This window comes from Armigeres subalbatus, chromosome 2, assembly GCF_024139115.2.
Source record: "Armigeres subalbatus isolate Guangzhou_Male chromosome 2, GZ_Asu_2, whole genome shotgun sequence".
Lineage (NCBI taxonomy): Eukaryota > Metazoa > Arthropoda > Insecta > Diptera > Culicidae > Armigeres > Armigeres subalbatus.
In genome coordinates this window covers 286202521-286228465 of record NC_085140.1, presented here as the reverse complement: position 1 = coordinate 286228465, position 25945 = coordinate 286202521, and the positions used below count along the sequence as shown (strand labels likewise).

Sequence of the window (25945 nt, the reverse complement as noted above, 5' to 3'; positions counted from 1 at the left end):
TTGGTAGTCGACAAATTAACTAGATTGAAGCCTCATCCCATAAAATCTAGAGCTATTCCGGATATCAGAAAAGCTATACTGAAACATTTTGCCTTGTATGGAACTCCCAGCTAATAGTTTCAGATAACGAACCGGCTATAAAGTCCATTGAACTAAGAGGCATACTCGCAGATTTGAACGTCAAAAATTTTACCCGTTGATCGTAGTGAAACAATGGCATCAGAACGCTTCCCATTCTACAATAGCCGAAATATTTAAATGTAATAAACATAGTACCGAATGTCACTGTCAAAGAAATGTTTTATTTCGTACCTTTACAACAATAGCTACATTCAGCTACCAACATGAAACCAAGAGATATTCTACGGGATAAAAGAGAGAAGAAAGGCCATTGGATCGCAGAGAATGTTAGAAGCTCGGAATAAACTCCAGAAGCTACCAAACTCAAATCACAAATCCAACGTAACCAAAATGCCCAAAGAAACCAAATTCGGAAAAACCCCACCTCTGGATGTCAACTGGCGTTCACCAAACGACACGGAGTAAAAAACAAGAGACAGGATAACTTCACTCGTCACACGTTCGAGGACGGGAAAAGACGTTCCTGATGAAAACTCGAAGTTACATAAAGAAGCCTCTGTCGAATCAGAGAATAGAATACTTCAAGTGAAAGGCTAACTATATACAATACTGTAAGAATATTCCTTTACGCAGAACGTACTGCTTGACATATCCAGCACTTGCTCAACTTTTCCAAGCTAATTACAAATCGCAATAACTCCTAAACCAGATAGTCGACCTGCTGACTAATCCAATTAAACCCTATCACTATACAATTCCATTCTAAATAATCCATCTTTGCTTTAAGCTATCGTACTAAACCAGAATAAATTTAGTTATTTTCACTAATAAAAGTTTTTCTAATTTTAGGACAACAATATGAAGGCTACCACGCTCATCATTTTCGCCGTGATCATCTCTTCATCTACAGCAAGATCCTCCCTAGCATCCAAATAACCGATCTCCAACGAATCTGGTTTATTAACATCAGACATTGGGAAAACCTTTTAAAATTGAAGCATCTACCACACAATTGATAAACGATACGAACCAATTTTGCAAAGCTCGAAATTATCTTTCAAGGAATCAAAAGTTTTGAAAATTATACAGATATAACCAAAATGTTGAGTCAAAATTTAGCAATACTCAAACTTGTTTCACAACTAATGCCAAGACATAGAAACAGAGAGATTGTTCAATTTTCTCGGTTCTACTTAAAACAAATTTACAGGCAATCTGGACGATAATGATCTAATAAAATTTCGGAGAATATCAGAAAGTTAGAGTCCAATAACGAAATTTTGATAAACGAAAATAACGAACAAGTCCAAATCAATAGCCAACTTCAAGATAGGATGAATAGAATTATCAGACAGTTAGAAAGGACCATGATCAAATCAAACGAAGTCTAATAGATTCACGAACTAGTTCAGTGTAGAAAAATTTGATAATTCTACAAGAATTCTAAAACCAATATTTTAATTGATAATGTAAATGATCACTTTAGAACCATTTTTGAAATAGTACAGCTAGCCAAATTAAGAGTTATTTCAAAGATATTTTGACTCCTGATGAATTAAAATTATAATACAACAATTTGAACCCAAAAGCTTAACGAGAAACCGTAGATCAAATGTACGAATTCCTTGAAATAAGCAGCTCATAATGAAACTAAGATTATTTTGTAATTGAAATTCCTCGCTCGAAACTCTGCCTATAAACTCTCTTACTAGAACCTTTGATAATTAAAGATAGGACGCTGAAGGTACCGCAACCATAGCAACTATCAACGATTTCAATCTCTACTTCATCAACAAACCCTGCCAGGAAATAGGACGCAACCATCTGTAGCTTGGAAAACCTTCAAAACTCGACAAACGAGGCTGTTTCTCAATGCTTCTCAACGGAAAACCAGCAAACTGCTCATTTAAAGTAATAAGTATCGGTGGTAAACCATTAACCCCAAATCATTGGTCGTCACAAATCAAAAACCAAGAGATCATTACTCTTGTGGAGCGTACGACCAGATTATTCAGTTTTCTTTTCATGGTAGAGCTTGTGTGGCTTGTGTGGCAAGTACAATGGATACTAGGGCAGTTCACATTTCAAAAATGTTTATTTGGATTTGGATGTTTATTTGAATTCAACACAATTAGACAGTTGTAGAAAGACTTGAATAAATTTAAAGTTTTTCCCATACAAATTTCCATATAAACATAAATTGACTTCGCGCCACCCCTAAATGGCCACCGAATAGCCTGAAATTTTGCCAGGACTCCTATATTATCAAAATGATGCTAATAGACATATGGGAGTTGGAATTTTCAAACATTTTTGAAATTTGAACTGCCCTAATGCACAGCAAAAAAATATTTATATACGGTGACGTAACTTGCTGAAACGTACCTTAAAAATTGACGTACTAAGTGATTTTACGTAATTTTACGTCACATTGACTCTTTATTACATTTTTCACTGTATTACTGGATCGAGAAAAATATTTTTTCAGTTACATGTATTCAACATAAAATTACCTACCTAATAACGTATTTCAATACATCTTAAACGATGCACATAATGCTCTCCCAAAATAAAATTTAATGTTACACCCAAAATAGGTAAAAACAAGTAATCAGCGTAATATTACACCATAATTAGTGATATCACTTCATTAAACATGGAACAGCATGTCAACAAAGCAAGCTACCCGCTAACTGTCAGTCCAAGTTTTTCTCCTTTCCTCTCGCATCGAGAAATTGTTTTCGTGAAATATCATTTGTTTAATTCAGCAATTAAATTACTTTTTCGGTGTTTAATTTAATTTGAAAACAGTGTCCATCCCGAATTGAACAAATCTCGCGTAACACATGATTACGGCTTATAAACCAAAACCATGATTTTTGTTTTTCTGGCATGAACGATTGCTTTGTAAATTATTCTTCATGCTAGTTAAAACTCCGTACTTGATATCTCTTAAGAAATACATTGATTGCTATTTTGAGTGAACGTCTCATGAACCATTTGCACCGTTGTGGTTTTTAAGTCCTTTGTTGGCGCCCTTAACTACCATGCGGAATGTTTGCTTTGGTTTTTAGGCCGTTCACTTTATATTGTTTATTTAGAAAAACTTGCTTCAAGTTATTTCAAAATGTATATTCTTACTAGGGTTTCGATATATCGCATAGCAGAAGTGCTCTGGCTAATAAATCTAAACAAATCCGATGGTGTTAGTAGCTTTGAGCAAACGGCTTAAAAACCAGACGTGTTGCCGGTGATGCGAGTAAACGGCGCGATTTTTGTTTTAGCTGAAATTTTGTAGATTTCGAATGGTTTTTCAATTAATCTTGATCTGCTGTTATAATATAACCATTTACGTATAGTATTGACATGGTTTTGGCAATGAAATGAGTTTCTACTTCAATAAATGAATTAAATTAGTCATAGAAAATTTGAACCTCATTTTTCTCGGTTCAGCTTTGTTGGTTTTTCGGCCCTAATCATATGTTGCTCGAGAAATCTTTCACTGGGTGAGTTTTGCTTGACGTTTAATGCCTACTCTCGGTAAACATTTTCACAACATTTTTCAGCAGTCCTTTTTGAATGTGAACGGCAAACAAAGAATGCATAGTGAAGCGATGAAAAAGCACATAACGGAGAGGATGCGAAGATTCTGTAGATTCGTTCCTACCCATGGTGAATCCTACCCGGCCGGGATTTGAAAATGAAATTGGGCAGGTAAGTTGCTGATCAATAATGTTTCTGATCACCAGACGGATATTTGTACGGGATATTATTATTGGCAGAAACAAAATTGTGGGCTTTTCGCGGAAGTGGAAACTGTCGGGATCATGTCCCCTTTTCTCGAAAGCATGCTGGATGATCGAGGAAGATGCCGGTTGAGGTCCCATCCAAGATGAAGCTGATAGAACACAGGTGAGGCTTTCTAGCTCCAAGGGATGGAAAAAACTATCTCCGTCGATACTGACCAGTTTATGATAAATTAACAGAAGAATAAAGAGAATGAATAGTGCGGCAACTGCAGTGGTGGAGTGGGTGCCAAAAGGCTTGTAAAATAATACAGTGATAAAATTAGGAAAAATATTATAAATCAAAAATAAATATTCGAAATTTAATACAAGAAATTTTAAATCGAACGTTATAAATTAAACATGAAAACTAAAATTCAGAGCCAAAAAAACAAAAATTGAAGATTCTTTTTAAATTTATAGAATTTCAAGTTTAGTAGTTTGACAATTTAAAACAAATAATTGTCCAATTTAAACATTTGAGAATTAAATAAATTTAGAAAATTTCTTATTTCAATTCGAAAAAAATTTAAAGATTTAGAAATGTAGAAATTATTAATTTGAAAATTTAATAATAAATTTTAAATTTCAAAAGTTGAAAATTCAAAAATTTAAAGATTTAAAAAAAATATTTTATACTAATTGATATCAAAAAATGAAGATTTGAAAATTTAAAATTTAAAATTTGATAATTAAAAAATTTCAAAATTTCGAATTAAAATATTTAAAAATTTCAAAATTGAAATTATAAAAATTTAAAGATTCAACAATTTAAAAATTTAAAGATTCGAAAATTTAAAATTTATAGATTTATTTTTTAATTGAAAAAATAATTGAAAAAATAATTCAAGATTTAAAATTTTAAATTTAAAATTTAAAACCTAAAAGATTTAAATTTAAAAATTTTGAAATGCTAAAATTTTAAAGAAAATTGGATTTTTTCTAGAGAAAAGCAGGAGAAATTACTGGAAAAACTTTCAGATGAATTTCTGGATGAACTTTCGGAAAAATCTAAAAAATTCAAAAATTCAAAAATTTTAGGAAATTTTAATTTTAAAATTTAAAGATTTAAAAATTTAAAAACCCAAAGAATTATACTTATTTTAAATTTAAAAATTTTGATGGTTCCTCCAAGAATTTCTTCGGAAGTTTCTCCAGCAATTTCTGCGGAAGTTCCCGCGAAAGGTCCTTCAGGAATTGCTCCGGAAGTTTCTCCAGGTTTTTTTGAGGAAGTTCCTATATGAATTCCTCCGTATGTTCCTTCCAGAGTTCCTCCAGAAGTTCCTCCATGAATCCCTCTTGAGGTTTCTCCAAGAATCCTTCCGGAAGTTCCTCCAGCAAATTCCTCCTGAAGATCCTTCAGGGATTCCTGCGGAAGTTTCTCAAAGAAATCGTGTGAAAGTTCCTCATTGAATTCCTGCGGAAGCTCCTCCAGGAATTCCAGAAGAAGTTTCACCAGGAATTCCTGCGGAACTTGCTCCCAAAGTTACTAAAAGATTTAATCTCGAAGTTCCTCCAGGAAGTCCTCCGGAAGTTCTTTCAAGAAATGCTCCAGAAGTTCCTCCAGGAATTGCTCCGGAACTTCCTCTAGGAAATACTCCAGAAGTTCCTCCAGGAATTTCTCCGGAAGTTTCTCCAGGAATTCCTACGTTTAATCCTCCAAGAATTCCTTAGGAGGTTCCTCGAGGAATTTTGCGAAAGGTCCTCCAGGTATTCCTGCGGTAGTTCCATGAGGAATTCCTGTGAAAGTTCCTCCAGAGATTTCTGTGGTAGCTCCTCCAGGAATTCCTGCAGGAACTTCTTCCAGGAGTGGCTCCGGAAGTTCGCTCAGGAATTTTTCAGGAAGTTCTTCTAGGATTTTCCGTATGTTCCTCCAGGAGTTCCTTCGGAAGTTCCTCCAGAAATTCCCGTGAAAGATTCTCCAGGAGTTCCAGTGAAAGATCCTTATGGAATTGAAGTTCTTATGAAGTTCTTCCAGGAATTCTTAAGGTAGTTCCTACAGTAATTTCTGCGGAAGTTCATCCAGGAATTGCTCCCGAAGGTCCTTCTAGAATTCCTCAGGAACTTCCTCCAGTAATTTCTGCGTAAGTTTCTCCAGAAATTCTTGCAGAAGTTCATCCGGAAATTCCTGTTCTTCCAGGAATTCGTCCAGAAGCTCCTTCAGGAATTCCTACCGAAGTTCATTTTGGAATTTTTTGCGGAAGTTCCTCCCTCCAGGAATTCCTCCGGTAATTCCTCCAGTAATTCCACTGCAAATTCCTCCTAAAATTCTTCAGAAAGGTCCTGCAATAATTTTTGCGGAAGTTTCTCCAGGAATTGCTCCCGAAGGTCCTCCAGGAATTTCTCCTGAAGTTCCAACAAATTCTTCCAGGATTTCATCGCTCCCGAAGGTCCTCCAGGAATTTCTCCTGAAGTTCCAACAAATTCTTCCAGAATTTCATCCGTTTCTTTAGTCATCGGTATGTTCTTCCAAGATTTTTTCTGAAATTTCCTCGAAGGTCCAGAATTTTCTTTAGGTACTCTTAATAAATTACCTCGTGTACTCTATAGAAACACATTGGAAAGTTATATGGAATTCCTATAAATCCACCTCCCACTAAACTCAGGGAATTATTCCATAGATTCTTTAGATAATCGTTTAGGAATCCTTCAGGAATTCCTCTAAATATTCCTAAAGAAATTCCTCTAGAAATTTATTTGGTTATTCCTCTAGAAAGTTTGTATCCACGGATTTTTTTTAAATTCCACAAGACATTTTTCTAGGAATAAGTTTTATTTTTTTTTAATTTTTAAATTTTAAAATTTCAAAATTTCTAAACTTAAAAATTTTTAAATTTAAAATGTTTTAAGTTTAAATTTTAAAATTTTTGATTTTGAAATCTTAAAATTTTTAAATTTTTAAACAATTAAATTTTTAAATTTTCAAATCTTTAAATTTTAAAAGAATCTATAGAAGAATTTCCGGAGTTGTAAGGGAGGTGGATTTAAAGGAATTCCATATAACTTTCCAAAGTGTTTCTATAGAGTACACGAGGTAATTTATTAAGAGTACTTAAAGAAAATTGTGGACCCTAGAGGATTTTCTGAACTACAAATAAATTTCCGAGGAAATTCCAGAAAAAAATCCTGGAAGAATATCCCGATGAATTCCTGACAAAAGAAACGGATGAAATCCTGGAAGAACTTGTTGGAACTTCAGAAGGAATTCCTGGAGGAACTTCCGCAGAAATTCCTGGAGGAACTTCCGAATTCCTGGAGGAACTTCCGAAGGCATTCCTGGATGAACAACTGGAAAAATTGCTGGAGGTATTTCAGAAGGAATTCCTGGAGGAACATCTGGAGCAATTCCTAGTGGAACTTCCGAGGTAATTGCTGGTGGAACTGCCACAAAAAATCCAGAAGAAAGTTCCGCAAGTATTTCTGGAGGAATTTCCGAAGGAGGAACTATCGGAGGAATTTTCTGAAGGACTTCTGGAGGTATTCTTGGAGGAACTTCTGCAACAAATCCTAGAGGAAGTTCTACAGGAATTCCATGGAATTCCGCTGAAACTCCTGGAGGACCTTTCACAGGAATTCCTGGAGGAACTTCCGAAGGAACTCCTGGGGGAACATACAGATGAAATCCTAGGGAAACTTCCAGAAAAATTCCTGAGCTATCTTCCGGAGCAACTCCTGGAAGAAAATCCTGCAGGAGCTACCGCTGGAATTTTTGGAGGAACTTTCACAGGAATTCCTCAAGGAACTTCCGCAGGAATTCCTGAAGGACCTTTCGCAGAAATTACTCTAGGATCTTCCTAAGGAATTCTTGGAGGATTAACCGAAGGAATTCCAGGAGAAACTTCCGGAAAAACTCCTGGAGGAACTACCAGAGCAATTCTTGGAGAAACTCCTGAAGGAACTCCTGGAGCAATTCCTGGAGGAACTTCCGGAGGAAATCATTGAGAAACTTCGGGAGCAATTCTTGGAGGAAATTCCGCAGGAATTCCTGGAGGAACTTCTACAGAAATATCTGGGGGAACTTCCTCTGGAATTCCTGGAGGAGCTTTCGCAGGAATTCTTTGATGATCTCTCACACGATTTCTTTGAGGAACTTCCACAGGAATTGTTGAAGGATCTGCCGGAAAAATTTCCGGAGAAATTTTCTGGAGGAACTTCCGGAGGGATTCTTGGAGAAAACTCCGGAGGAATTCATGGATGAACATGCGGAGGAACTTTCGCAGAAACATACGGAGGAATTCCTAGGAATTTCTGGGGGAACTTCCTCTGGAATTCCTGGAGGAGCTTTCGCAGGAATTCTTTGAGGAATTTTCACACGATGTCTTCGAAGAACTTCCACAGGAATTGTTGAAGGATCTTCCGGAAAAATTTCCGGAGGAATTTTCTGGAGGAACTTCCGAAGGGATTCTTGGAAGAACATACGGAGGAATTCCTGTACGAACTTCTAAAAAAACCTGGAGCAACTTCCGGAGCAATTTCAGAAAGATTATCCGCAGGAATTCCTGGAGCAACTTTGAGAGGAAAGATTGGAGGAACTCTCGCGGTAATTTCTGGAAGAACTGCAGCATGAATTTTTCCGAAGGAATTTCTGGAAGACTTTCCGCAGGAATTTCAGCAGGAATTTCTGGAGGAATTCTTAAAGGAACTTCCAGAAGACTCCTGGAGAACTGAAAGAACTCTTTGAGAAATTTCTCTAGGATATATTGGAGGAATTTCTGTAGAAGTTTGATAGTTTTGTGGGCGTTTCCGGAGTAATTCTTTAAGGCATTTTCAGAGAAATTGGTAGAAGTATTTTTGTACAGTTTTGGAGTACAGTTATTGGAGTATTTTCCAGAGGAACTCCTGAAGGATTGCCGGGAGTATTTTTGGAAGAAATTCCTAAGGGTCTTTCCTTCAGTACTCTTGGAAGAATTTCGGAAAAAAACTCCTGGAGAACTTTTCAGAGTAACTCATGGATGAGTTTCAGGAGGAATTTTTGGTAGACTTTCCAAAGTGAAGGAATTACCGAAGATATTCTCAAAGAAATTTATGAAGGAACTCCTGGAGGAATTTACGAAGGATTTCCTGTAGAAATTTTCGAAGGAACTTCTGAAAGAATTTCCGGAAGAACTTTTGGAGAGATTTCCGGAGGAACTCTTGGAGGGATTCCAAGACTGCTCCTGGAGGTATATGAGAAGCAGTTTTGGTGTAATTTCCAGTGGAATTTCCAAAGGAACTCCTGGGGGAGTGTCCTCAAAGACTTGAGAAGTTTCCGGAAGATCTTTTGGAGAAATTTTGGGAACTCCTGAAAGCACTCCCGGAGAAATTCTTGGAAGAGGTTCCAAAGGAACTGCTGAAGGAATACTTGATGAAACTCTTGAAGGAATTTTCTGATGAACTCTTGGCGGATTTTTCGTAAGAACTCCTATAGACATTTCCAGGAAGAATTTCGGAAGGAAGCCCTGCTTAGAGGAATTATCGGATGAACTTCTGGATGACTTTCCGACTCGTGAACTCGTGAAAGAATTTTGGGAGACGAGACGAGCCAGCTTCGGGCTGAAGGTCTCACTAATAAAGAAAAAAGAAAACAATTTTAGGAGGAACTGCAGGAGAAATTTCCGGAGGAATTCCTGAAGAAATTTTTGCGGAATTTATGGTGTTTCAGGAGAAATTTGTGGAGACACTGCTCAAGAAATTTCCGAAGGAATTCTCAAGTGAAATAAATCAAACACTGACAAAAAATTGTATTAAATAAATCCACACCAACCCACGCCGTCACCGTCGGCTTTAAATATTCTATCACGCCGCTGCCGACAATATTTCTATCGGCGCACAGGTCTACTAAAAATCCAAAAATCTTAAAATACTATTGAAATCTTAAAATACTTTGATCATGAAAACTGAAAATCTAAGATTTTTTTTTAAACCTAAACCGAAAATATACCGGAAAGGCAATATTTATAGAGTACTTTTACTGCTTCCAAAAATTCTTTATTATATTGATACAAATTCAATTATTTATTTTGTTATATTGACGAGCAAAATTATAAAAAATAAAATAAAGTTTAACTTTTCAAAAAAGGATTTTGGAATCATGAAAGAAAACTCCCGAACATCCCTAATCCAGCCGCCGAATGCGAGGTTTCTGCTGGCTGGTTATTACGTCGTTTTCTCAATACGTCGAATATATTACGTCTTACATCGTTTCATTTTGGCTTCAAAATACCAATTACGTCATTTTTTGTTACACCAAATAGATGTAATAATGCACGCGATTTACGACGGCGATGATGTGCATCAAATCTGATGTAATATTACAAATTTTTTTTTGCTGTGTGGATACACTATGCCCAGGGTGTCGAGAAAGTTTCCAACTCGAAAACTTCCTAGACCGGACCGAGAATCGAACTCGCTATCTACGGATTGGCAACGCAAGACTATTGGAGACCCCACGGAAGGAATTTATATTGTCTGAATCACGAACATCTGTGTAGCGCCCATTGATGCAAGTGATTTTCAGATAGGGTCGTAGCTTTAACTGACCCCATTCAGATAGTCGCTGATGTGATGCATTTGGATGCATTTTATCTCCACTGTTACTTCTCAAAGTAATCGATAAGATCTTGGTGGGTGCAATTGACCATGTACCATACCTTGAGCTGTTTTGACAGTTTATTGCTTTGAAATACCTTGACGACTCTAATTTGGCAAATGATGACGAAACGCTATATTAGTACTGCGACGCGGAGTAGGCTCAACGAGCTTACCGTAACGTCTCACTATCAACGTAAGCATGAGTGAGGACAGCCCCTCAAACTTTGCAGTAGCCGGACGATCGAAGGATTTCAATATCTTGACAGTCTGATATCATCAGATTGCAAATTGGAATGTCAGTGGAAGCACTAGTCAGAAAGGCTGTGGCTACCATCACGAGTTTCCGAAATAAAAATTATATATATTTTTGAAGACCCAACTGGATTGGATTGATCCACGCACCAAACTTTGAATGTTCTACTCTGTCGTGAAACATGTTGTGTAAAGGTAAAGATAAAGCAAATGATGTCTAAAATTTATATATCGGATGATAGTAGTTGGATATCGTGTGCCGAGCAATAAATACCAAATATCGATAACAATAGATGTTCGAAATCGTGGATGGAAATAGGTCGGCCACATATTGCAATGGAGCTTAGAAGAAATCTGTAAGCAAGAGTTACCTTTATATTCATGACCTGATAGGATATAGAATATTTATGTTAATAGAGATATATGCTCAAATTTTCACTTCGAATACTCTTGAAGACAAATGTCTGGTCTGTAAATGATATACCTCGTGCCATGATAAAAACAGTCCAAAATGTTCAAAATTTAAAATTTAAATTTTATGCTTGTTCAGCACCCATCTAGACTTAACGAATCTGGCTGAAATTTTTTCAGTAGCTTCAGGGAGCAAAACACTTTATTTTTAGGGCGTCTCGAAATAATGATTAAGAATTTTTCATGTAATGGAGAAGTTAAAAATAAAAAAGTTTTATACCTAGTCATCCTCCATGAGTCAATGTTATATGACTCAATATCGACTCATGGAAGCAAATTATGAAACATTAAAAAATATTTTCTGGGTTTCTGAGATGGTCCCTACAGTTTTTTGCTATTTCTCATCTCGATATTACCATGAGTCGATGGTCCCTTCAATATCGACGCATGGAGATTTGACTGTAGAAGAAGCCGTTTTTGGCTCATTTTTAAACATAGACTATTTCCAAACAGCACTTGTATTTGACGTCGATTCTGGTACAATTTCGAACAAAAAGCTGGTATGTATTTGCTTCCTTAGTATTACTGTTTCCGCCTTCAAAACTTACTCGCAATTTTCCATCACCCAACACAGGGTTCCCGAACTAGTACATGGAATTGCCAAAATTTGTACATAAACATCAGGACAGTTGATCTTGAAAAAACAAACTTCAGATTCAAAACGTTTGGATCAGCTTAAATGAGTTATCCTTTTCTATGATTGTATATAGTATAGCCCTGGTTACATGATCACTGTCGGAGAACTGTTGTATATAGTTCTTTACCTCTGGTGAAAATTAGGCTTTAAAAATCTGGTGAAAAAATTAACGAAATGAAATATTTAAAATATGAGATTTTTAAATATTGATTTTTTTACATTAATTATCGATTTTTATCTGTGTAAAACCCTTTTAGACACCTACAATTCATTCTCAGACAGTTTTTTCGTTTTCCGAGTTGTATTTTAAAAAAATTAATTTGCTCGAAAACACATTCGACCTTTTTATAAATGATTCGAGGGTCATTTTTTTTTTAAATTAGTGGAAAATGGTCTATCTGAGGAATGTGCGTTTTTGCGGAAAAATATCGATACTGCCGGATCGATGTTTTTTGTCGAAAAATATCGGCGTTGAAACATCGATATTTCGATATATCGATACGTCCGAAAAGCTAAAGCACGAGCAAAAAAAATTAAACTATAGCTTTTTCAGATCATCGATGTATCTAATGTTTGCCTGTATTTTCCACCTTTTTTGTATTACGGATTATGTCTCGTAGATTAAAAACATCGAAATCCGATATCAGCTCCAAAAAATCGATACGGTCAAATATCGCACATAAAAAAATCAATACAAAATATTGATTAATCGGAGGGAAAATATCGATTCCCGATATATCGTATCGATATCGCCCATTCCTAGCTATCTCCTACACCGAAAATATGTGACAAGTTTCAATCGAATCAATTACTGTAAATCCTGTTTTTACGCTCCCTCTTTTTACGCTCCAAATTCGAAATAATGTTCCCTCTTTTTACGCCCTCTAGCAGCGTAAAAAAAGTTTCAAGCATTTGTATGAGGCAAATTTGGATTAGTTTCGGAGGTTGTTTTTAGATGATCTAAGTACTGCGGATGTTCTAGGAACAGAATTTATGCTTGCATGCGAAGTGGTATTACCTGTTGTCATGGGTTGTAGGTAGTCTACGAACTCCATACAGTCAAGGTCTTCGGATCAATCTCCGTAATGGAGGCAGTTATCGAAGAATAAACAAGTTGTGTGACCTCTTCTTAAAACATGTTTGCATTCCATGTAGTTCTGGTTGTAGTAATTGGTTCCAGGTAGTCTACGATCTACATATAGTCAAGGTCTGTGGATCAACCTCCGTCATGGAAGCAGTTATTGAAGAATAAACAAGTTATGTGACCCCTTCTTGGTATATGTTTGTATTCCAAGTAGTTCTTATAGTTGTGATGGCTTTCAAGTAGTCTAGGAACTCTATAGAGTCAAGATCTGTGGATCAAACTCCGTAATTACGGAAATCATTGAAGAATAAACAAGGTGCGTGACCCCTTCTTGGTATGTTTGTATTCCAAGTTGTTCTTGTTGTTGTCGTGGCCTCCAGGTAGTCTACGAACTCCGTAGAGTCAAGGTCTGTGGATCAATCCCCGTTATGGATGCAGTCATTGAAGAATAAACAAGTTGTGTGACGACTTCTTGGTATATGTTTGCATTTTAAGGTGACTCGGGTAGACACTACACACCGTGTTATTTTTCCTATCGTTTGTCTTTTTCTAGCATTGCCACCTCGTAATTTTGGAGCGGCGTATTTCGGTTTTCAGTTGTTTGATTTAACTGTAAATGTATCAGCATGTAGATTGCGAATAAGCACGCGCCGGTGATACTTTTTCAAAATCATATTTGTTGTAGAAAATAAATTAAGCATTCAATGATGAAATGATGACAATTTGATGATTGTTTGTGCTTCCCGTGTCACCTTAAGTAGTTCTTGATTTTGTCGTGGGCTCCAGGAAGTCTACGAATTCCATAGAGTCAAGGTCTGTGGATCAACCTCCGTAAGATGTATAACCCCTTCTTGGTATATGTTTATATTCCAAGTGGTTTTTGTTGTTGTCGTGAGCTCCAGGTATTCTACGAACTCCATAGAGTCAAGGTCTGTGGGTCAATCTCCGTAATGGAGGCAGTTATCGAAGAATAAACAAGTTGTGTGACTTCTTCTTGGTATACGTTTGTATTCCAAGTAGTTCTGGTTGTAGTCATTGGTTCCAGGTAGTCTACAAACTCCATAGGGCCAAGATCTGTGGATCAACCTCCGTTATGGAAGCAGTTATTGAAGAATAAACAAGTTGTGTGACCCCTTCTTGGTATACGTTCGTATTCTAAGTAGTTCTTCTTGTTGTAATGGGCTACATGTAGTCTACGAACTCCATAGATTCAAGGTCTGTGGGTCAACCTCCGTAATGGAGGCTGTTACTGGAGAATAAACAAGTTTTGTGAGCTTTTCTTGGTACATGTTTGTATTTCATGTAGTTCTTTTTGTTGTCGTGAGCTCCAGGATGTCTACGAACTCCATAGAGTCAAGGACTACGGATATACCTCCGTAATGGAGACAGTTATTGAAGAATTCACAAGTTGTGTGACTTCTTCTTGGTATATGTTTGCATTCCAAGTAGTTCTTGTTGTTGTCATTGGTGTCAGGTAGTCTACGAACCATGTCGGCAGCAAGTAAAATTTCCTCGCAAGAGTTGAACCATTGTTTGGTGACTGGAAGCTTAAATGTAAAGACGCTTTATTAAAATAAGATTGTTTTTAGGGCCACCATTTAACCTTAAAAAATTTCTAGGAATTTTCTAGTAAAGCAAAACCGCTGATGAAAACTATCCCCAGAAACATTTGCATAAGCCTCGGGCTGAAAATCTCTTTAATCGGTTTCTCGAATGGAACATGTTCAATGTTCATTTTCGTCTTGCGCAAATAACTTTAAAAATAGTCATTGCGTACTATGGAAGGGATTTTTTTTTGCTATATTGTGAAAGAAGTAGGAGAATGTGGGTTTTGAGTAAGTTACCATCACCGTGTGATTATACATTAACACCTCAGCATGTCAATCGGTGAACACACGCACCAACCGAGAGCTGCTGTCATCCCATTTCGCTCCGGCCATTTTGGGGCCACACAAGATCCACAAAGTTCAAGAAGTGGTCCTCGAGAGACCTAACGAGCTCAAACATAGCGACGCTAGCCAAAACTGAGGAGACGCCAACTTAGGAAGGGTGCTGAATGCACGAAGAGTCTACTTCCGAAGTGATACCAAAAAAGGTTTCGAGAGGACCTAGGTTGAAGCCCAAGGTGTTTCTTTGGTGGGTATTTCCTGGTAGGATTTTTACGTCACGACGAGTCCCACACTCTAGTACACAAAAATTAGGGAGGGGTGGTGCCCTTCTAAATACGAGCGCGTGGCATGTGCGTATTTGTGAAACGCACATTACACGGACAGAAATTTGCTCATTTCATTGTGATGAGTCGATAAGTATATGAAACTATAAGTCACTGAGCCTCTCTTTGAAAGCTCACTATTGGACTGAAATGATAGCCTTTCGGTACATCTTTGTTGTATAACGGTAAAGGTAAATTTTAGAACAAGTTTTGCGACCGGGATATTTTGCAACGGTCTGTTCAAACTTAGTGTTATTTTTTAACAATTCATTGTAGGTGATTTTATTAGAATGTCAATTTCTTCTCAACAGTGATCTGCACTCAAAAACAAATTGTACGCGCATGTCTGATATTTCTACTAATATTCAAAGTTCATTTGTGGTAATGTTACCGTTTGAAGAGGACGTACAATTTCCGCGTATCGAATAAAAATCAGATTGGAGATTTTGGTTTCAATAAATTTAATGTCTATTCAAAAAATATTTCAATTTCTAAAGCTATGCTCCTCGATCCTAGAAAGAAAGATATTTGAAACCAGTGGTGCAGAACGAGCAAGACAGTGTTAAAAATATCGGTTACCGAGGCAACCGGTAAACATAACATGCCCCAGGACACGAAAGAAGTGCGTTTCAAATTTTTCACCTTGTTTGCCCTGCTCGGTGGTGCGGAACAGTACCTATCTTCTCGTGATAGTACTGTAGTTCTGATAATTGCATATCACTAACAAATGAAATAAAATTAGTGAATTTAGTGAAATAAAATGTTTCGTAGTGCGATTTTGAGAACGATAATTATCGTTTATTGTGAGATGTGAAGTGTTCGTTTATGCAAGTTGGATACCACTTATGCCAGCATAACTATGTCGTTCTCCGTGGGTTGGCCTCAATTTGAATGGGCATAATTGACCCCTGAGTTGCGAATTGAACCGTCGAATGAGAAACGCAGTTAATGAACGCCGTGGAGAATCGATGGACTGTGTTGAAAAGTATGTACATGAAACAGTGTTAACCAATATTCGAATGGATATATCTTAATTTAGATCTACCTAGACACAGTACAGAGCCCGTAGCGCCCATGGCAAGTTTTCATCATTATATTGATTGCATGCGTGATTACGTTCAATGATGCACTAAATCGCTTTTCGTGATTTCCGTTCGCCAGCAAGGACGTTTTTAGCAATTTAAACGATTCCAGTACAAAGCAGCTCGCAGAAGAAAGTGTTTATTGCCGCTTCATTGTATGTTCCACGCACTAAGTTGAGTTGTATTTTATTCTAGGGTTTCTCAATGTTTAAGCAATCATGCTGCTTAGGGCTGGATAAAAAAATCCACGGTGATTTCAAAAAAATATTTCGAATCAAGCTGTAACTAACATATAAAAAAGCAACAAAGTTGGCTAGCAAATGTGAAATTGGCCTCACATGAAGAAGATAATATTGGGTTTATTTTTGTCTGCAACAAATATAGGTAGTGCTTCGTAATTAATTGACAACTTTTGTGATCGTTTCTCACAGAAGGGCATCATTTATCCATAGTCTTGTCCTTAGTACAAGAAGTACGTGTTATCAAAGCATTTACCTACACCAAGTAACGACCAAATTAAAAAAAAATATTATAGTAGTGGAAGCTTGTTTTCTCTTACGCTTCGTTAATTTTTGCTACCGCTGCAAGTATGACTTTCTCATGTTTGCTTGATTTTTGCATGGGACAGTCATGCTTTTATGGGCAATTTTACTTTTGATGTAATTTTCTCAAGTTGAGATTTTACGAATTATTTGATACTAAACAATGTTATCTGGAGATTGTTTTTTCATGAATATCTATTAACTACCAACCTATATAGATTTGGTGACAGTGAAAATCGAAAGCGTCACGATAATTAGTTTCTTCACTAAATAATACAAGATAAACGAGATTCGGGGTTTTGAATTCTCCAAGAAGCTTTCAATTTGTACATAATATAATACCGACAGCGCAATAATTCTGTCAAAAACTTCGAATGATCTCAGATTACCGTTGTAATGCCTTTCCACCCCTGTATATATGTATTAGAAACCCTGACTGTTAAATTACCTCCAAAAGAAGTACAATGCTAGCCCGAGCAAATCGAATCGTAAAAAACATAAGAGTCAACGGAAAATATATGCTGCACATCAGAGCGAGCATAAATTGTGTAGAATGAGGCAGCGAAAAGAAACAGTAGGAAAAACATGATTCCTTGCACAACGAGGTCATAGAACGTTTTGCGCGCGCTGGCGCTGCCGTGAAATAGAACCAAAGCATACGGGACGGGACATCCATGGCCGACACGCAAACTGGCAGCTAGACGACGACAACGATTTAACCGATTTCAGAAAAGGAAGTCATTCGCGCGAATGATGGTTTACAACCGAAGGGTGAACCACCACTAGGTGAAACATGTTGAGCTGAAAAGTGCTCCTCAATGCACAATGGGTGGCGAGCCCAAGTAGCATTTTTGGTTTTATAATGGTTTCAAAACCATAATTAACTTATCATGAAACCGGCATAAAACTAAAATTCTACTGGGGAAGATATGATTCGTGAGAAATAAACAACCAATGTAATTTAGAAACCAAACTGATTTAAACTTTGGATGAAATACCGGATATTGAGCAGAGTGCGGTTCACAAATATGAACCATATTCAACACGAATCCACACTACAATGAAGCTTAATTTGCTTTACGTGTTGCTACGTGGCAAATTAAAGGAAAAATCATGTATAGAGGGGGTGGTTTGTGGGTTGTAGATGTGACTTATGAAACAAAAAGATGACCTACTGAAGCATGATTTCTTCGTGAAAATTTGTTGCGTTGTTGACAAAAGACACATTTGACAACGAATAGGGAGATAATCAAACATTTATTACTTACTAACCGAATTACTTGGTTGGTATCTGTAACCTATAGATTCGGTCAGAACGAAATAACCCAAGCAGTTTCACTACTGAACATTTTCTTGCGTTGCAACTATTCGGAAAGAAACAATTTGCGTGTGCCATCAAATATAACTCTCTTGCAATTTAAAAAGCGCAAGAGGTGGAGCCTGCGGTAACATCCTTCGATTGCAATAAAATTGCAATAATGTTGCAAAATACTACAGCGGAAATAAAATAAAAATATAAAACAGGATTTGATTTACGGATCTTTTTATTGATTATTTATTGATTTATTGATAATAATTTTTAACAATAAACTTTCAAACTTCATTGTCGCGTCTACTCTGGCTTCCTCCATAGCTTTCTGGATGGATTCTTCAGTAATGTATCACAAGGGGTTTGGAATGACCTAGTGAGGGTGGTTAGTCTCTGTTCCAGTTTACGTCGGTGATGGTTGCAGCGGTACACTATCAGCCAGGGTTGTGCTGAATCATTCTCATACGATAATGATTGGAATTATCATTTGATAATTTCTCAGATGTGAAAAGTAGGCAAGTTTTCATCGGCGATAACTTTTCAAATCTTGCAGTCTATTGATAACACAAAATAATAATTTTAATGTAAACCTAACTAATACCAATTTAATTTACAATGTTATGAAAACTCATATGTGATTATGTACGTTATGTGGAAGATATTGATTTGGAAAATGTATTGGAGGTAACCACTTTCCCTTCGATGGGACTCGAACCCATAACCCTACAGTACGCTAGACTGGTGCTTTAACCAACTAAGCTACGAAGGACCTCCGTCTGCCTTCGCAACCCAGCGGCTACTGAACGAGCTCGAGATTCCCCAAATAGACTTATGCAGGGGTTCATTAAATTCACTCACCCGATGGATTTTGACATTTGAGCGGGTCGTCTTCTCGAACAAAAGTTCATTTTGCGTTCATTATGCGACCCGCTCAAACGTCATAATTTCTTGGGGGAGTTCATTTTGCGTTAGTCTATTGGACGCATAGTCAAATCACTCGCAATCCATTTCTCAAGCCAACACTTCCACATGTGTATAGTAGGGGAGATACGTATGAAATGCGCCGGTCGGGTAAAATGCGCCACCACGTTTTCTTGGTTATTAACCCAAATTTTGTCTCAAAATCGTGAGCGGCTGAAGCCAAAAAACATTTGTAAGCCGTTACGCAAAAAAACTTTGTCAAAAACTCTGCGTTTAAATTTTTAAAAATAAAATGTTTTTTTGGCTCTTTCCGATGCAATTTCGGTGTTTACGTCAACAATGCTTTTTCTTCAAATACAAAAAATATTTTCTTCTCTTTTTTATTAATCTAAAATATTGACTACCTTAAAGTATGAGACTGACACTTATCTTTTGCAAAATAGTGTGACTATTTCAGTGAAAAATATTGGAATATTTTGATTATCATTTTTGGGTGGCGCATATTGCCCAGCGTCGTCCATTTTAAATGAATATGCAGTATTTTGGAATAAAATCGTTTTCTTGTAATAATGTTGGTTTTTCTTGAAAATGGTTGGACCATATAATGACTGATATGCTAGATTATTGATGAACACTTCGAAATTACACTATTTCGGATGAAATCACCATTAAATTAAGAGATTAGCTTAGGGGGCGTATATTGACCGCATCTCCCCTACACTGTCACATCAGAGTGAGCGTGAGTATTTAGAATGTCTGGCGGCTATACACATTCTTCATCAGCAACTGTACTGATCAAGTGAGGTTGTGTAAGCTATTTACCAGTCGGTCGTCAAACTCAGACCCGACCGCATTGCGTAGGCAAGAGCACGCAACTCAGGTTCAGTTCAATCAAAGTTATTTGCCTATTTCCGGGGATTAAACCACCCGACTCGGACGTTAATTTACAATTTAATGTCAACAAAGAAGTTCAATCGGATGTTTGGTATTGTGTTTTGGTGTTATGTAGGAAAATAAGTTCAAAAGTAGCATTAACCAATGCTTCGAATCGAGATAAAGTTATCGAAAGATTCTTACTCTCTAGCGAGTCTTTATCAATTGATAATTTGGATATGTTATCGCTTGAGAGTGTTGTTCACCCTCGATTATTTGAAAAATTTATTTTCATCATCATTTTCAAATAATATACATCACTAAGGTTCGTAATGCTAACTCAATCTCAGGAGCACAGGATAAACAACGAAAACCGATTCACTTTGGGCTTGAAAAACGCTTGCTTTGGTCGCATCGAAAAGAAAAGTATAAAACAAAAACATGTATATTATATACAGCTACTTAATTCTACGTCACCTTTGCGTACAACCCGATTGGGCTGCACCTTAGAGTTTTTTAAGCAGAGGTGAACCTCCTTGCTGTATTACACGTCCCAAAACATTTTGGAGAAGTTGTTCCTTGTCATAAATATCAGTTGAATAATGCAGTCGTATGCATGTTAGGCCGGGAATGGGATAAGAAACCCTATATTTCCTAATACGAACCAAGTAAACTGGGGGTACAAAAGCCACAGAAAAGCGCTACTTTTAGGAAAATGAATATAGCAAAATTGACCTTCCCGTCAAAAATTGTATCTTGTTTTATTGTCTCAGTCGATTCTTTGACTTATTTAAAAAGAAATCACATTACCGTACAAAGCACTTGTTTCATGTTTTTTTTTTGTCAGAATACGTAGGGGAAGAGGTTCGGTTGTTGGCACCGTTCGGTTACGAACACTCCCACGTATCTTTTGATTGATAACAGGTGCTGTCACTCTGACAATCGCCATTCGTTTGTTTTTTGGGTGTTTTTTAAACCTTGAAATTAAGTTCAACACCGATAGTGACACGCTGTTTTGTGCTCAATATCAAACCAAATCGGCATCTCTACTTTAAACTAAGAATAAATAAAAAAGCATAAACAAGAAAAACAACAAGTTTTTTTTACCTTTTTAAAAGTTTCATAAATTAAAGTGATTTCCAATGCGTATTTATACATTAAATTTAATCTATTTTGAGCTTAAAAAACTATTGCCATCAACATTTTAGCCAGAAATTGTTTTTGTCACGTTCCAAAAAGGCTGCGAAATTCAGTGGTGGGCGTCCTCATATAGCGTTTTTATGCAGTTTTCAAAATCGTTTATTTTTTAATATTATTTAGATTGATAGAAAAGAAGAATTAAATTAATATTTTTGATTTTTAGGCATGTCTAGTAGGGTGGTTCAAAAAATCGATTTTGCTCCACAGCGCTCATCTGCCTCTTTAGCATGTTCTGAGTGTCCTCTGAAAATTTGAGTTCATTTCGATTATAACTGATTTAGCACAATCCGATTCAAGTTTTGCAAATTAGTATGGGGAAATTTCCCCAATCAAGCGCAGGTTAAAAGAAAACCTACATAGCTAAAAGGAATACTGGGTGAAGAGCTTTCACCCAACATAAATCGCATGTTGATTAATCGCCCCAATAATTAGTAATCGATTTTAATACAGGTTGCGAATCTTTAGTCATGATCGTTAAACTTCTTTGAGGGCATCACTGAAATGTGCAGTGCGTCATAGTAGCCTGAATTTGTGTGTGCTATCTTTAGCGCCACGAGCAGCAATGTTGCCTGTTGAGGAGTTATGCAATTAGCTCCAGAAAACCATGGTATAGATTTTATTCAATTACTAATTAATGGAACGATTAATTAAGATGCGGTTTTTGCTGAGTGAAAGCTCTTGAGTATTTCATTTAGCTATGTAGGTTTTCTTTTATCCTGCGCTTAATGGGGAAGTGTCATTAACAGTATATTGAAAAAATACACTAGATTCTGTTTTTACATTTTCTCAGTTTTCCACTCATCCTAAATGTTAAACGTATATTAAATTATCATGTGATTTTTCTTTGATTTATTCTGGATTTTTTGAAACATGTTGCGAAGAGTTTGGTTGCAAATTGAAGTCACACGATCAAAAATATGAGCGAAAAAAAAAATCGTGTAAAAACAAAATCCTGTGTAAATGTCCCCATACTAATTTGCATGCAAACTTGAAACGGCTTGTGCTAAATCAGTTTTATTCAGAATGAGCTCAAACTTCCAGAGGACACTCAGAACATGATCAAGAATCAGATGAGCACTGTGGAGCAAAATCAATTTTTTGAACCACCCTAGTCTAGTTATTGTACGCACACTTTTTGAACCGTTTGTTTGAGATACTGCATATGTAACATTTTTGGATAAAATGAGATATTTATATATTCTGAATCCTTATCCAAAAATACGTATTCTGGCAATAAAAACGAAAAACAGGAATGTATGATTTTTCTTCGTTTGTTTGAGAAACTACATATCTATGTGCATGCACTTTGAAGTGCAATTATGGAGCACTGCTTACAGTTTTCGCACTGGAAGTACCCCAGGGTGTTGAGTATTGCCAAAAACTATTGATCTGTATTAAAGAAATCGATAGTTTCGTTGCCAATTTGTTCAAAAACAGTTTTTTGTTGTTTTATTGAAATTGTGTAAAATGGAGATATGCAGTTTCTCAAACAAATGATTCTTTTGGATCTAAACGTTGACCGATTTACTTGTAATAAGTTGCATTCGACGGTCCCATTATTTTCAATTTAAAGTTGGTCACATCGGACTATGGGATCAGCATTTATGGCCAAAATATGATTTTTTCTGTATAGAACGAGAAAGAAGCACCATCATTGCTAGGGTGGGTAATCATGTTTTTTTACTGTGCTGCAAATAAATGAATGCAATGAAAAAAATGAAATCCATTTACCTAAAGTGCAATTTTAAATCCTATTTTTCTGCAATATCCTGCCAAATGTAAGAGAAAGACATCATCAAACGAGTCCTGTTTAGAATTCAATAGTGTTTGATTACATTTTTGTTAATGAAGTTCTGTGACCTTGAGCTTGATCATTACTGAAATCATATCAAGTGTTCGAACGAGATTGGATCTACTTGACGGACAATGGAAGTGTATTTCATGCGATTAATATTGCAACAATCTATATAGTGAACGAATACTCTTTTGTATTGATTGTTGTCATCGCTTAAATTATGGATCGAGGATGCGATTCGATGCTTATCTTGATTTATTTGTAACTAAAAAGCCTAGAAAAAAGACCTGTCATACCTAAATATTTGTTTTCTACTGCGTACTGCATATGCTCTCAATCAAATAATAATGTATAGGATGATTCAAGGGTGATTATCGGTATGACGAGCATACCGTTTGTTGTTCTCCAGTGCTACTGGTACACTGAATCAATAAGGAATCCTTATTTTGACTGTAACAACATTTGCTCGACTGGATAACACTCTCCATCCTTTCTTGTTTGTTTAATTGCCTCATCTGCTGAATCCATGTTCTTTCGGGTGGAATTCGGCTTTGAATTAGGAAATGTTTAGGATTTTCAGTCTCAAAGGTAATCCATTGGAAAATTGTAAGTAAAGTAAGTAAACGTTGATAAAAAGCATGGTTGTTGTGATTTTAGCAAGATTTTTTCGGAAAATTGTTTCTATTTTATTACTATTTCTAATCAAACAAAACAAAGGGGGGAGGGGGGTGGCTGAAATCGATAGGAAGATGGGAGAGCAAAGTCTTTTCGATGTTAGGATCAGTAAACAGGGAACACTGAAAAGTAGATAGTGGTATTTCCAACAGTACAAAAGATATATAAATGTAGGATCAATCATGTATTTTGGACATCTGAATATATTTTGGACTTTTGGCTATATTTTGCGTGTTTTTCTAGTTAGCTTTCTTTAAATAAATAGGAATCATGTGTCCGTTTTGTCTCGTTAATAATCACATTTCAAACCATATTTATGTAACAGAAAACACATAATATAGCCAAAAGTCCAAAATATATTCAGATGTCCAAAATACCATCGTTACCCTACTGCAAATACGTGGGCTTTGTGGCTGTGCTGTTAGCGACGTCAGTCGTTTAGACGCATGTACTGTGGAGTGTGGGTACGATTCCCTCCCTGGTAAGGTGAAAACTTTTCGCAAAGCGGACAGTTCTCCACTGGTCTACTGGGTGTTGTGTCTTGTCCATTGTATAATGCTATATGTTAAGTGTTCAATTGGTACGACCTTTGGTTGAACACGGTGATTCTGTCTTTTTATAATTTATCACCTTTGTGGGCCACATTCGAAATTATTCGTTTTGTTTTATTGTTTATTTGTTTATTTTTGTTTTTAAAATAATATCACATTATTATTACTAATAAAATTCTAAACAGTCGATTATCGAGTGCCCTCTATATGTTTACTATCATTTATCTTTCGACTGCACATCGTTTGAGATCATATGGCGAATCAGAAATCACTCGAAGCAAGAATGATGTTTTGGCTTAGTGTAGGCCAGCCATTTTTCGTTCATGTCTCCATGTCACCTCCCTATGTTTGATATAAAATATGCAATAGGTTTGTCGGAAAGTAATATCATTACTGATTCTACACGAACATGTCCTGTGTGGAGACATCTGTTTAATAAGTTGGGAATTCACGGTCGAATGGCTCGTGTATTGATGAATGGCTAGTGTAATTCTTTTCAAGAATCGATTCAATCTAGCCTGTGAATAACCATTGCGAGCATTCCGAATGATAACACGTTCGATCTCACACTATACACTAAATTATAGTTTCTAACAATGGAAACGCACAGAAAAAATACAATGCACTTGGGTCGCTTTTACGCGGATAAATTCAATCAATTTCTCGGTCTACGATAATTTTCACAACTTTTTAATTACCACCCTTTTTCTTGCATTTTTTGTGGGGTAAACTCAATGCTTCATAGAATTCGAAGGTGATAATCAACGAAAAAAAAACTGCATGAAAAGTGACCCCAGTGTAGTTTGAACGTCACACTCCATATCATTCTGGTGTAGGTCATCGAATACCAAGAACCTGTTTTCGTCTCAAATCATTCCAGTAGCTCCGGGAGAGCAACGCATTGAATCCTAGTTTCGTTTTACGGCCATCATCGGACATCCGGAATTCTACCCAACTATTGGTCTCCCAATCTTGATATTCGATGGACTACAGCTCCTCCTCGATGAACCTACGAAAAATGGAGTATTCTTTTCTTTAACAGGATTCAATCACCGCTTACTTAATCTTGCGAACTTGAATTGGTTTTTCTCGGTGAAAAATTCTTTTTCTCTGAACTCGATTCTGAACCAATTGCTTTCAGTAGAACTAAACGTTTAGTCTGTTTCCTCAGGTCCTCTTCACCTGCGAAAAGCCATCGTGTATGCGGCTTCCCACAAAGTCTACGGCCTTTCCGGGTTCTCTACTGAACATCTGGGAGCTGCGGATAGAGTCGAAACGAGTGTCAAAGAATCTCCAAAGAAAGCTGTCAAAAAGTATCCATCGGATCGAGAGAGGTTTTGTGCATTTTGAGCATAGGCGAGAGAGTGCACGTATAAATCAACTCATACTAAATATAGCTCATTTTCAACAAATTTCAATTTACTGGCGTCATTTTGAATATATCGACGGATTCAACATAACTGGAGGGTATGAATTAATTTAACATTCGACACGTTAATATATACGATGCGGTAAATTGACGAATAATCTTTGTAATTAATTTTATAAAGATAAACATAATGATAATTCAATGTGATAAAATCGTAACGTGTACAGTAAACACTGGGAGGAAATTGGCGAGTTTCAAGCAAAATATCTTGAAAATTTAATTCGATCGAGTCCGCAGCTCCCAGCTGAACATTATCGTTGCTTGATGGTCTTCCGGCATCAGGGTGGAACACAGAGCAAATTTTGTCTTCGTTCGAACACTTCTTCTTCTTCTTATTGGCATTACATCCCCACACTGGGACAGAGCCGCCTCGCAGCTTATTAACTGGTTTCTAAGGTTTCTAAGCCAAGTTACCATTTTTGCATTCGTATATCATGAGACTAACACGATGATACTTTTATGCCCAGGGAAGTCGA

General features: G+C 36.6%; 1 protein-coding gene across 2 annotated transcripts in view; it reads left to right on the top strand.

Moving 5' to 3' along the window:
- Positions 1-3688: 3688 nt before the first annotated feature.
- LOC134216483 (probable serine/threonine-protein kinase DDB_G0268078) overlaps positions 3689-25945 on the top strand; it is a 52906-nt gene continuing 30649 nt past the window's right edge. The window contains exons 1-2 of one of the 2 annotated variants that reach the window (XM_062695355.1): positions 3689-3795; positions 3864-3993. The gene's annotated coding sequence lies outside the window, so the exon portion shown is untranslated. Of the gene's footprint in view, positions 3796-3863; positions 3994-15510; positions 16078-25945 lie in introns of those variants that run through there. The other variant, XM_062695354.1, reaches the window with a different exon arrangement.